This window comes from Nyctereutes procyonoides, unplaced genomic scaffold, assembly GCF_905146905.1.
Source record: "Nyctereutes procyonoides isolate TBG_1078 unplaced genomic scaffold, NYPRO_anot_genome, whole genome shotgun sequence".
NCBI classification, from domain to species: domain Eukaryota; kingdom Metazoa; phylum Chordata; class Mammalia; order Carnivora; family Canidae; genus Nyctereutes; species Nyctereutes procyonoides.
Window position 1 is genome coordinate 11635342 of NW_026575148.1, and position 14354 is coordinate 11649695.

Here is a 14354-nt window from a genome sequence, read left to right on the forward strand (position 1 = left end):
ATCTTACCAAAGACCCCATCCTGTTATCTATACCACCCTGAACGGAGCCCTTTTCAGTCCACCACCATGAAAACTCCCTGAAAAGGATCCTTTCCCTTGTAAACAACCACCTGATAGATAGACAAGCAGGTGGACAAAAACCTAGTTGGATGACATGCATAGAAGGTTAACCAGATTAAAACAGCATGCCAACAATCTCATAAAAATGCTAGACTTAGAAACTCCAACAGCAACCCTCTCAGGTCCCCTCCTTCATGGGGAGCTTTGTACTATCACTTTACTGTCACTCAATAAACTTTGCTGCACACCATTCTTCATCTGGTCTCCCTCTTCATTCTTTGAAGTAGCATGACCAAGAACTGCAGGTACTAAGTGAAGAGAAATCCTGAAACAATTGGAAGATTGTGATAAGTATATGGTAGGATTCCTTGACAGATATTTCCTGTACATGTAAGCCTGTGATACGGGAGAGCTAAGAGTCAAAGAAAGAGTCTTGTGGACAACAGAGTGAGTAAAGCGATAGAAGTTTATTAAGCAGAGATATAGAGAAAGCTCTCAAAAGTGAGAGGGGTCCTGACAGGGTGGCCACTGAGGTCTTGTAGTGGCAGTCTTTTATTGAGAACTCACTGGGAAGCTTGAGGTCTTGAGATCCTTTGCTGTCTTGGTTTGAGTTAGGACTGGTGGTAACATCTTTAATGGCTTATTTCTTCTTCAGGGTCTGCTTATTCTTTGTTGCAGTCATGGATGATGGTCCTAAAAAGACACCCTCCCTACCCACACCTGGGGCAGGGTGGTCTGGCTTGCTCCTTTATCTCTAGTTTCCTTATACCTTAGCATTTTGGGGATTTCTGTGAGCCTGATTCTGTGGCCCGCTACCTAGCCCTGCCTAGCCTTGTTTATCCCTAACTCAGCCTGCACATTTAGATTTGGAATGTAGGATGAACAATGGAGGCAGCCTCCATTTTGTGGGTCCCAATGTGCTAATTAACTTTCAGTCCTGACTATTCTTCCTTAATTTGGAATATGTCTTCAAGTTTCTTTGTTTTTTAACTTTGATATTTTTGAAGGGCATAAGCTAGTTGTTTTGCAGACTGTCCTACAATTCGGGTTTGTTTGACATTTCCTTATGATTTAGAGTTAGGGTATTCATTTTTGTCAGGAATGACTTAGCTCTGGCAAAGCTGTAGCCAAATCTGGGGACAAAGAAAACATAAGTTTTTTAAGAAGAAAAAGGTTAAGCTGGGAAGGCTATTAAAAACTAAAAGTCCATTGGAGTAAACAGAGTTAGAAATGTGGTAGCTTTTCATTGGCTGAGCTATTGCTCAGGGGATGAGAAAAGCATTTCTTCCTCCACTGAAAGAGTAGAATAATAGGTCAAGTGCAAGGCCAAGTCTTTGGAAGGTCAAGTCTGTCTCTTCATGTTCAGTCTGCAATTGATCATGAGTTGTAGGGCATGAGAGCTCTCCCTTTTGAAACTTGACAACTCCATTTTAGTTAGATTTCCTATTACTAATTTTCATATAGCCTAAATAAGCTTTTACTGTTCTCGTCAGTAAAATGGGCATAAAAATATGTTGTAAAATATTGTCAAAATAAGGAAATGAAAAATTAAATTATGATTACTTATATTTTTTTTTCTCCTTTAGGAAGGAGGAAAAAAAATTTTTGAGAAAATTGTCAGTTATTTCCTAACTACTTATGAGAGGCAACCCCCTTATGCTGGAACTAACAGATGTTAAAAAAAAGGGGGGGGGGCAATATGTTTTATTGATTTATGCTTAACTGATTTAAATTGCAGCCCAGCAACTATGTAACAACTCAATACCCAGATCTTTATCCTTATATCTTAATTTAAAAACACTTGAGTATCCTTAAAGTGTAATACTTAACAGATTTATCTTTACAAACTATCAATGAGTTGGATATGTCATTTTAACAATTTTAGAAATAATAGTGGGGAAGTAACAAGAGAGACAAACAGAATGACTACATTCAAGATAATAAAAAAATTGATTTAAAAAAACACAACTGTTCCCAGCAATCATTTTCTAAAGTTCTCAGTGCCTAAGAAATTTTGTCCTTGACATTTCTAGGTCATTTTTGTTATGGTAATGAATGCATTTAGTCTTCAAATTAAACACACGCACTATTTTATTTTATAATAAGATTTGTTTTTATTATGCAAGTCTTTTGTTCATCTTAACTAGGGGATGGTTCTCATTCAAATAACATTGCATCCACATTTAGAAGGGCCTGCTTCACAAAGTACTATCTGATAATGTTTTTCAATCAACAGAGCCCTTGAAACTGTTCAGCTTGTTAGGCATTTGCTATTGAAGAGTGCATCCATCTTTGAAAACAAGATGCAGGGAAAAACAGTCCTCATTTTTTCCAGTACTTGGTTTGTTCAAAGGACTGTAGCCATTTCAAGAGGTGCTAAAGATATGCATGCATAAGGCTTGATCATGCTCACAATGAAGAAGTATAATGAGCATTTATGATTTGAATTGAAGAGTTTCAAAAGGATGCAAATTAGTATCTTATCTAAAAGGATAAAAAATACCCCATCAAGTTAAAGAGCAATTTTCCAGACTATAAGTTTATCGTGAGCATTTTAAAAACAACCAGTGTTTACTACAATTGCTGAGAGCATACTGTATCAGTTTACTTCCCCAATGGTAGAGTATTCCAGAAATATCAAGGACTCTCACAACGCTTTACAAAGTACTCAAGTTGAGGTGAGGGATGGTGATAATTGGGAAAATATCATTTGAGAAAACAAGGTATACGTTCAACTGTCAAAGTTCAGAGCAAGAAAATATCACTCATATCCATCTTCATTAGTTTTCTATTGTGTAACAAGTTACCACAATCTTACTGGCTTACATCAATACCCATCAATTCTGAGCCGGGTCTATAGGTGCAAAGTTTGGGCAGGCTTGGCTGAGCTCCCTGCTTCGGCTGTCCCTAGGCAAAGCCAAGATGTCACTTGCGCAGAGCTCTTGTCTGGATGCCCTGGGGAAAAAATCTGTTTCTAAGCTCATTCCCGATGATGACAGAACTCATTTCCTTACAAAACTGTAGGACTGAGGAGGAACAAAAGAAAGAAAAGTCACCAAATCTTTCCCCAATAAGACAGGAGAGTAAAGAGGAGCAAGATATACTATCCTCATTTATGCTTCTTTAACATATTATTTTTTCAGCTGACTGTTTAAGAAACAGCAGACACAGGAGAAGATCTGGAAACAGTAAAAGAACCTTTTGTAAGGGTCATTTACATTTACAAGGAAAATCTTCTTTTTTTTTTTTTTTTTTTTTTTTTTTTAAGGGTGTCTCCCTCTAGCTACCAAAAAAAAAGGAGGATAACCAAATCTCTAGAAACTTTTATCAATGAAGTCCTGGAAATAAATCTACATAACAACCTTAACCTTGTTTACTGTGCTTTGCCTGTTAACCTTCCATTACTGACCTCTGCCTCCTTAACAACTTTCTTTTGTCTTTAGCTGGAGATGGGTATCTAAGGTGGTGGCTTGGACCATTTCAGGGGGTTACTCACTTTTCCTAAGGATCTCCCAAGTACGCAGGAGGTATTCAAGTTGTTAAACTTCAGTTGTTTTTTCACTATTAATCTGTCCTTTATAATACCAGAGTCTCAGCCAAGAGCCTAGAAGAGTAGAGGAATTAATTTCTTCCCCTGCAGTAGAAATTTCCTACTCTTCTTTCATCCTTCCACCCTAACTTACTTTAGACATTCCCCTTTCTCCCCTACCTAAGAATAATTGAATGAACAACATTCAATCACTTTCCTTAAAATGAAAGACAAGATTATAAACCCACATTCCATTCCAGGTATCTACAGAAAGCTCTACTTGGTCACATAGGTATTGAACTGCTGCAACAGGAAGGCCTGCTGCTCCTATATAATGTGTCTATTTGTAGTGACACCATCCAAATATCATCTTAGTTGATAAAAACTAAATTTCCCACAATGTTACCATTAGAGTATTTTATGCTACCATAGAAGAGACACTAATTAGCATACAAAATCAGGGACTGTTTTTTGTCTTTCCTCTAAATTACAGAAATCATAAAAAAAATTCTATACTATTTAATATCATTCTTGTATGTTCTTTATAGATGGATCTATAGAGCCCTCTAAACTCATTTTGCAAAGCACACACATTCACAACTCATTAGTGACATGTATTTACACTGTAAGCATTTTTCTTAAAAAGTGTTGAGTTTATTTTAGACGTTAAAAAATTTTCACTTTTGCTACATAATCATAGAAAAGAGTTCTATTAGTATGCCTCTGGTTTTCTACAAATATTCCACATCAGTAACAATTAAGCTTTCCTGCAAATGTAAATAAATTTCTTAAATGATACTTTCCAAGGAGAATGATTCACAAGTTATATTTGTCCTCCAAGCACTAAACCTGGTTAAAAGAGGACAGAGGAATATCATTTATTTGTTTTTTTACAAATAACTGTCTAGAATGTACTACTAAAAATGTGCTTCTGTGATGAGATAAGAAAATTGCTCTGAAATGTAAATCATTGCTGAGTACACCCAACTTGGAATATATAGTCACCTGTTTCTTCCAAAGTCCAAGCCATATCTAGGCATTTTAAAATCAATTTAATAATTCAGGGCAAAGGTACAATTTTTAGGTCATTACTCCTGCTTATCACAGACCTATGGTCAGTAAGTAGATCTTCAAAAACTACTAGTTGACTTAAGCAGTTGTAATAGTCCTATGCTCATGTGCAAAGAAATTAAGTAATTTCATATATGTCCATATATACATTATAATTATTTTAAAGTGTTTACAAAATGTAGTGGGGATACAAATATTTATGATTATGTTAAAGTTTAATTGTTTTCATAATTTAATAGTTTCATTATATTATTTTGAAGACCTACAGAAGGAACTTTTCGATGGGTCATTAAGCTAAATAAAACCAAAAACCATGCATCATACAAGTCTTGATCAAAGGAAGAATACAGACAAGACTGATAAAAGAGCACATATCTCCTTTCTTAGAAAATGTTATTTATGAAACTGTCTATTGGACTTACCAGAATAAACCTAAGGTAACAATATCTGACTTAATAAACTAAAAGAGAAACATAGAAGTTTTAGTAATCAAAAGATCATTCCCAGATGGTAAAATGTTACCTTGGGTCAGTTTGGCCTCAGACACTCAGCTAATTCCTCCTCTGTGTTACTTTGAAAAAATGAGTATGGGTGTGTGTTGATGTGTGTATGTATTCATCAATCATTTATTTATGTAGCATAAATATATGTGATCACTTCTTGGCCTTTTGGCTAAGATCAAGTGTAGAATAAATATATGTGAATTTATCTATCTTCCAATCTGTAACTCCTAGCTTCCCACTATTCCACCCTGATGTAGTTTGAACCCAACTACTGAAGTAGGAGAGGGAGGCTCTTGTCTCAGAGTTGAAGAATTAATCTCTGGGGTAAAGGAGAGTAAGCAAAGCAATAGAGTTTTATTAAGCAGAGATACAAAAACTCTCAGGAGTGAAAAGGATCCCAGTGAGGTTGCCAATGAGGGTTTTTCATCTCTGGCCTTTTATTAGGACTTTACCAGGAAACTTACTGTGATTAGGTCAGTGGCTAGAACTAGACATGATGCTTATACACTGTGTGCAAGTGTTTCTGTGACATCTATGATCTATAAGTGTGTATTGCTAGGTCTGATTAATCTTTGTAGTGAACTTTTCTTCTGAGGCCTGATCAGTTTGGTAGTTATTTAATCTTCTGTGGTTACAATGTAATTATTACAACCCTCTTACTTGCAATAGAGTGGTTTAAATTTTCCTGATCTCTGTCTTTGTCTTATCTCAATCTCTATATGCCTGAAATACTCAGAGCCTAGTCAGGGGCCTCCTATTTCTTTCTCCCAATACCCTAACCCTTTCCCTACTCATTATATTTTCTTAAAGAAAATAAGCCCTGGAAACAGAATTATGGAAGAAATAAACAATGGCTTACTTTAAAAAAATATCATTCTGACCCTCCTTGAAGCCAACTTGCCCTTGAACATACAGGTCCTGTTGTATTATCTGCAGTCATAAAGAGTCGGTCACTGAAGCCAAGGGCTAGCATTATCTGTTTTGGTGTTTTGTTTTTAATTTCTTTCCCCTCTCCTCATGGGTCTGGGGTTAGGAGGGACCACAGTATTTCACATTTCACACTTGAGAAGCTCACCACCATCAACATTAAGAAGTTCACCACCTTTAACTCTCTGTAGTTTCTGTGTTCAGGACCAGGAGATTTTTCCTCTTTCTGGTGTTAAATGAATTTGAGGTCCTCCTCCCCACCCCCTCCTCCATTAGTAGTAAATCTATCACTGTCATGCCATTTAAAATCTAAAGGGATTTTTTGAAGGGCATTTTAGAAGTGTCAATTATAGCCACACCCACAGAGTCCTAGGAAGAAAAAAAGTTTGATTAAAAATCATCACAAATGGAATCACAAAAGGAAGAAGAGCCTAATCTGACAATTTTTAAAGAGAGAGAGAGTCAGCAGGAGAATCCAAGGACTAATCTGTTTTTAGAGTACTTTCAACACACTACAGCGTACAAAAGACCAATTTAGGAGGTCAGGACTGTGGCATCATGGCATGAACACTGAAAACAATTTAGGAAATTTTAGGTGTTAAAGGGCTTCAGCCAGACAAAATGCTTTAAAATGGATAGTGTCTGAGAGAAATGTTAGATAGGTACCTAGTTTTAGGTGATTTCACTGTCAATGACCTAGGAGAAGGAAGTGGCATGAGATAACAAAACATGCAATTAATAGAAAATTCAGACACATTGGTAAATACATAAAGTAAAAATAAAACTGAATGGTTTGACTAGATTAGAACATTAGAAAAGAGCTTACTATAACTCTTTTAAATATTTAGCACACACAAGCTGAAGTAATACAGTAAGGTTAAGGGAAGTAAAGAAAAATATTGTTTACACATTCAGGCAAAAGTATACGTGGAGGGTGAAAAGTTATTAAGAATTAGGATATTAAGACCTTATTTATAATACAGATTGAGAATAACATGGATTGAAATATTAAACTGTAACTGATTCAAATTAGTCCCAATTAAATAGAAAATATTTTTGAGCAAGAACACTATTGTCTATTCAAAATGAATTTTACAAAAAAATGAATTATACATTATTTCAGACCTATAATTTTGATATTTTAAACTTCATTCTTTAATCATAGCAAATGTAATGTCATATATATGATTTCTCTGCTTCTACCTTTCACACCTCCATGCACACATATCTAAGGCTTCTAAGTATGCTCCAGAATGTCTGAATTCTCATATAATTAGCATAGAGACAAGTCCAAGCATAATAGTATACTCTAAGTCCTGTCTCAGGTGTCCCCATTTTTCCTCATATATATATGTGTGTGTGTGTGTGTTTCTTAGGTTGCTAATGGTGGTCATTGCATAGGAACTCTTTACTGAAGTCTTCCTTCATATGTGAAATTTATTACAAAGTTTTAGATGTGACCATATTTCTCACTAGCTGTGACATAAGAATAAGCGAGTAAATATGAAAGTGTGGATAGTCTGTAATAGTCAAAGTAGTATATTTCATTAAAGCATTTTTGTGGCATTGTATTGAAGATTCCTCTAGCTAGGATATCAGCTATTTTTGAGTGTCCATGATTGTACAGGGGCAATGTTCTAATACTTGACAAAAATTACCTAACTTAATGCTCACGCACACAAAACTAGGGAAAAGTTATTCCTATTTCATAGTTAGAAATTAGCGGTACAGAGAGGTAACTTCCACAAAATTAGTCTTCAGTGACTTACTTTGTCAAAGCCAGTATATGAGCCTTAATTTATCTTTATTAAAAACTTAAACTTGGAATTGCTTTGATACGTGTGCACAGTGAACTAGTATGGCAGCTACATAAATGGCTTACAACATAATTTTACCTAAGGTCAACTCTCTCTCAGTGGGATGTAGCTGAAACCAAGATACTGATCAGTACTGAAAAATACTATATAATGTTCTAATCTTGATATGCCTCAGAAATAAGAGGAACCCTAGGATATTCTGCAAGGAGAGAGATCCCTTGCTAGGAGGTTTAAAATTATAAGTAAAATGCGACTCTTTAAAGCAGTGATACAGGGGCACCTGGGTGGCTCAGTAAATAAGATCTTAAAAAAAAAAAAAAGAAAAAAAAACGATACAAATTCCTCACCGAATGGGGTTATTTTATATCAAGTGGGGGCTTCTGATAGGTTTTTTTACAACATAATATTTAATCCGTAGTACCCAGCACTAGTTGGAGAAACAGATCTACTAACCTTTTTAACCATCGTAGACATCAGTAAAAAGAAACTTTCTACCTTAATTTTATTTGCACATTTCAGGCAGATTAAAAAAAAAGCATAGCATAACAATATTTTTTTATTTATTTAAAGATTTTATTTATGTATTCATGAGAGAGACAGTGAGAGAGGCAGAGACACAGGCAGAGGGAGAAGCAGGCTCCATGCAGGGGGTACGATGTGGGACTTGATCAGGGCCTTGGGATCATGCTCTGAGCCAAAGGCAAAGGCTCATCCACTGAGCCCCCCAGGTGTCCCCCAATATTGTTATATTTAATAATATACTAAACTATGAGTATCATCTACAGTGGCTGCTTTGCATAATAAGGATAAATAGTGGCTGGTTAAATAAAAGAAACAAAGGTATGTCAGACTAAAACAGGGACTAGCAGAGGAAAAACAGGAGGAGATGAAAGGAGAGAAGGGGAAGGGAGTTAGGGGGAGGAAGAGAAGGAGGCAGGGGTAAAGAAAAAGGAGTGGAAAACTCAATCTATTGCTTGCCAGGCAAAAAACTAACATCTAGGAAGGACTTCACATAACAGTATCTCGAAAGGGAAGTCAGGAGATAGTAAATATTAGAAAAAAGCAGTTCATAATCCTGGTCTTAATTAATCATCTAAAATTAACCCTCTGGATGGGGTAGACTGGATCACCAGTCTGTATATATCTAATTAAAGGAAGTCTCTTTGTTCATTGAAAAGCATCTTCAATTCAAAATAATTTCCCAGATGATGATATTCAGAACCAGTTATAATGAAACACAAAGTTCAGGGTTTTAAAAAAAATGTCTAAAAATTTGTATGATAGTTTTAGGTTTATATAAAACTTGTGAAAATAATAGTCCAACAGAAACCAAATACAGTTTTCCTTATTAGTAAAATCTCACATTTCTATAGTGCAGTCCTCGTAGCTGATGTACCAATATTAATGCTACCGTGAAATAGTTTATATTTTGTCTAGATTTCCTTAGTTAAGGAGTTACCTAATGTCCTTTTCTGTTTCAGGATCACATGTAGGTTACCACACTGTATTTAGCAGCCATATTTCCTTAGTCTCCTATTGATCATAATTACTCAGATTTTCTTTGTTTTGAATGAATGACCTTGACAGTTTTGGGGGGGGACTAATCTGAAGATATTTTTTAGAATGGCCTTTAATTGGAATTTGTCTAAGGCTTTTTCTCTTGGTAGGACTGTCTTTATGGTTGGGAGGAAATTTGTGCCCCAGATTTTTTGAATTCACGTATATTGAAGTTCTCTCTTTGTGCTGCAAAGTTCTGTGCTTTAGGAAATGCATAATGTAATGTTTTCACTAGTATCACATCTCCCTGAATAATTCCACCCCTCTAAAATATCAACTGTACTTCATATAGTCAATCCTATCCCCAAACACCTGGCCACAACTGATTTCGTCATCTTTGTAGTTTTGTGTTTCCAAAATGTTATGTAATGGAATGAGTAGCCTTTTCACACTTTTTTTTCACTTAGCAAAAGGCATTTATTTTTTAATTTTATTTATTTTTTTTATTTTATCTATTTGAGAGACAGAGTAAGTGCAAATGGGGGGAAGCAGAGGAGGAGTGAGAGAGAATCTGAAGCAGACTTCAGGCTGAGCACCCAGCCCTCAAGGGGCTCAATCCCATGATGGTGAGTTCATTACCTGAGCCAAAAGCAAGAGCCTAATGCTTAACTGATGAGCCACTTAGATGTCCCTCACTTAGTAAAATACATTTAGGTTGACCTAACTCTTTTCATAGATTGGTAAATCATTGCTTTTTATCTACAAGTAGTATTCCATTCTATTGATGTCCCACAGTTTGTTTATCCACTTACTGATGGACATCTTTGTTGATTCCACATTTTTTGTGATCATAAATAAAGCTACTATAAATATGTATATGCACATACAGGGGGTTGTAAGGACATGACTTTTCAAACAACTTAGGTAAATATGTAGAGGAATGATTACTGGATCATATAGCAAAACTATATTTTGCTTGAGAAGAAGCTTCCATACTACGTGGAAAGTTCCTACGAGTACTGAATGAAAGGTTGTGATACTACATATCCTTGGCAGAAAATCATATTGTCTATTTTTGGATTTTAAGCATTCAAATGTGTGTGTAGTGGTGTTTAACTCCTGTGTAAATTTGCAGTTCCCTAATAAGAAACGATGTCAAACATCTTTTTTAAACACATTTAGGCCATCTATATATTTTCTTTTGTGAGGTACCTGGTCAGATCTTTTGCCTATTTTTTAAGTGGGCTATTTAAATTATTTTTGGTTGAACTATAAGAGGACTCTGTGTCCTGTGGACATAAGTTCTTTATTAGAAATGTGCCTTGAAAATATCTTTTCCCAGTAGGTGACTTTTTCTATTCTAACATTGTCTTTTTCAGAGTATTGGTTTTTATTAAGGTCTAAGTTATCATTTTTTTTCTTTCAGAAATCCTGCTTTTAGTGTGGTATATAAAAACTTATTGACAAAGCAAACTGATTTTTCTCTAATGTTTTCTTCTGGAAGTTTTATATTTTTTGCATTTTATTTTCATTTTATAATCCAATTTGTCTTAACTTTTCTGTAAGATGTAAGGTTCCTTTTCTTGCCAAGAGTTGTCCAGGTTTCCAGCACCATTTATTATAAAACTATTCTTCATTAAATTGCCTTTGTGCCTTTGTGAAAATCAATTATATTTGTGTAGGCTAAGTCTGAGTGCTCTATTATACTCCACTGACCTCTGTGTCTGTTCTATCATTAATAGTGTGCTGCCTTGATTATTAAAACTTTATATTATCTTGAAGTCCTATAGTGTGACTCCTTCAACTCTGATTTCCTTCTTCAGAATTGTGTGGACCCTTCTAGGTCTTTTGCCTTTCCATAGATCTTTAGAATCTCTTTGTCACTATCCCCAAAATAGATTTCTAGTACTTTGAGATAGTTTTGAATATATAGATCAAGTTAAGAAGAATTTAAATCTTAATCCTGAGTTTTCTAATAACAAACATGTAATAAATGGTTTAAAAGATTTATTGATTTGAGAAACAGAGCATGCACATGAGTGGGAGGAGGGGCAGAGGGTGAGACGCCTCACTGAGCAGAACCTGACCTGGGGTTTGACCTTATGAAATCAAGACTGAAGCCCAACCAAGAGTCTGGCCTTTAACTTGACTGAGCCACCTAGGTGCCTAGACAATCGTGTAATAACTCTTAATTCATATAGATCCTTTTTAAGTGTTTCTTAATTCCTAGCATACAGAACCTATACATATTTTATTAGATTTACCTATAGTTTACATTTATATTAATGCTAGTATAAATGATTTTTAAAAATTACATAATTTCGTTGGGTATTGCTGTTATATAGGAAAGTAAGACTTGTGTGTATTGACCTTAGATGCTTCCTGAGAAGGTGCTATGACTACATACTAGTTTTAAGAGGATTTTTTTTTTGTAAATTCTTTGTTTTTTTCTATATAGTCAAACACCCTCTCTACAAATACAGTACTATTTCTTCCTTTCAAATATGTATATGTAAATATATATAAACATAAACATTCCATATATATAAATACATATTTCTAGTTTTTAAAAATTTTTGTCCTATTGCACTAACTAAAACTTCTAGTAAAATACTGAATAGGAATGGTGAGAGAAGATAGTCTTGTCTTATTCCTGATCTTAGGGGGAAAAGGTCTGGTTTCTTAGCACTGAGGTTCATGTTAGTGCTGGTGTTTTATAGGTGTTTTCTTTAATCAGGCAAAAGGAAATTTCTACTCAGGCCTACTTTGCTGAGAGTTTGCATTATAAATGAGTACTGGCTTCTGTCAAATACTTTTTCTAAATCAATTAGTCTTATCATATGATTTTTATTCTTTAGCCAGTTAATGTGGTAAGCTACATCATTGATTGAACTTTTTTTTTAATGAATGCATCTTACATCCCTGACATATATTGTATTTGGTGTGTAACTTTTCTCATATTTTTGGATTCATTTGCAAATATTTCAGTTTTTGTGGGTCTCTGTTTGTGAGCATATTTGGACAATAGTTTTTTGTATTTTTTTTTCCTTGCAATGTCTTCATCTGGTTTGGTACATAATAGCCCTGACCTCACAGAATGAAGTAGGAAATGTTCCTTCTGTTTCAGTTGTTAGATGGAATATTCTATAAATGTCAATTAAATCAAGTGGATTGAAAGTAGTGTTCAGGTCATCTATATCCTTACTGATTTTCTGCCTGCTGTATAAATCCATTACCGGCAGAAGAGTGTTGAAGTTTCAACTGTAATAGTTTTTGTCTCACAATAAAAGTCAAAAAATGGAAGAGGAAATAGCTTGAAAATAATCAGTAACTGAAATATCAGAATCAGAGCAGGGATAAAGAGAGTTAAAAAAAAAAAAAAACATCAGGGCTGTCTGTGTTCTGAGTGTTGGGGAAAAGGGTGTCCCATGAATATGAAATCCTTGGAGGGCAGACTGTGGCCAGTCCATGTTTTCCATTTAAGATTACAGACTGGGGGGAAGGAACTGCTCAATTGGACCTACACTTCCTAGCCTTCCGCCAGCTTGCATTTACATAGGCTTGTGTGACTTATTCTAGTCTACAGAATGGTAGCAGAATTCAAACACATATATTTCAAACCGGAGTTTGTGAAAGACCTATGAATTCTCATCTTCGCTCTTTACATTTCAGACCTGAGGTCAAAAACTCAGGGCAATATTGAATGTTATTTCTCTAGACGGCACAGATTTTGTAGTCTAGGAACCCCAAAGACTGCGTTGAACAAAATGCTGCTCACATAACTAAGAGATTTTCTTTTTTACTGTGTTGAGCCACTGATTTTAATATATATTATTTACAGTGCATAGTTATCATTGCAAATACGGTAATCTTCCCTTCCCATGAGACCTGAAGGGACAGAATTAGGGCAGCAGGCAGCCGCAGAAAAAGATAGGGAACTTCAAAAACGAAATAAAACTATAACAATAATAAGAAAACTTTAAAATACAGGCTTATTTGGGACTGCCATTTACAGAAGTAGTAATATTTCTTGCCGGCCAACTGTAATTAGAATTCAGTCATTTATGTGATGTTGTAACTATTTAGTTAATTAACTCTCAAGCTTTTGGAAGAACTGCAGGTGAAAAACTTCCTCACTCAATGTAAGTAACAAAGAATATATTCTTATCTAAATGCACAGTGCTTTGTTCATATAATACCCATTAACACAAAATGAGAAAAGGTATACATATAAATTATTACTCATTAAAGTAAAATTATGCACTTAAGCATTTTTAGTGTTATATTTAAAAAGCATATACCATAAACTGACAACTGAAATTGCCTAAGTTCATTTTCAAGTAATTGGTAAAAATTATCTCCAACGCACACATACATGCAGAATACACCATATTTCTTCTTTTCTAGCAAATGAAAACAAATGATGATTCTTCATATATCTCCATGATATATTGATAATATATTCATCAGATAAAACACAGAAGATAGTAAGGGGATTGAAACCTTACAAAGTCATTTCCTTAGTATAGCAAAACATAATTGATCAAAAATTATGAAAATAAAATCATAGGTCAAAAATTGAGTCAGAAATGTAAAAAATAACTAAAGGAAACAAACTGAACTCAGATCTTAGAATACGAGAGCCCTTGAATTGCACAGTTCTTTGTGAGTACTGTTATTGCTCAGTAACTTCTCTCAAATACTGAATTTCATTTAGCAATTAGAAGAGAGTACTTGCCTTTCAACTTTCTCTGGTATGCTTGGGTTCAACTTCAGATCTCTAATTCACATTCATGTCCTAATATATTAAGACAAACAACTGCCTTGTAAAATTTTATTAATAAGGCTGGGTCTATTTTCAGTCTCGTGCTTTTAAATCACTTTTGAGCATGCTAGACCACAACAGTATTCTACTGAATTCCACTCTCTTAGCCTTTACCCGGAGAAAGT

General features: G+C 34.9%; 1 pseudogene; it reads left to right on the plus strand.

Annotated features, from left to right (window-relative positions):
* The first annotated feature begins 5312 nt into the window (after window positions 1-5312).
* Window positions 5313-5392, plus strand: LOC129501715 (U2 spliceosomal RNA; annotated as a pseudogene).
* Window positions 5393-14354: the final 8962 nt, after the last annotated feature.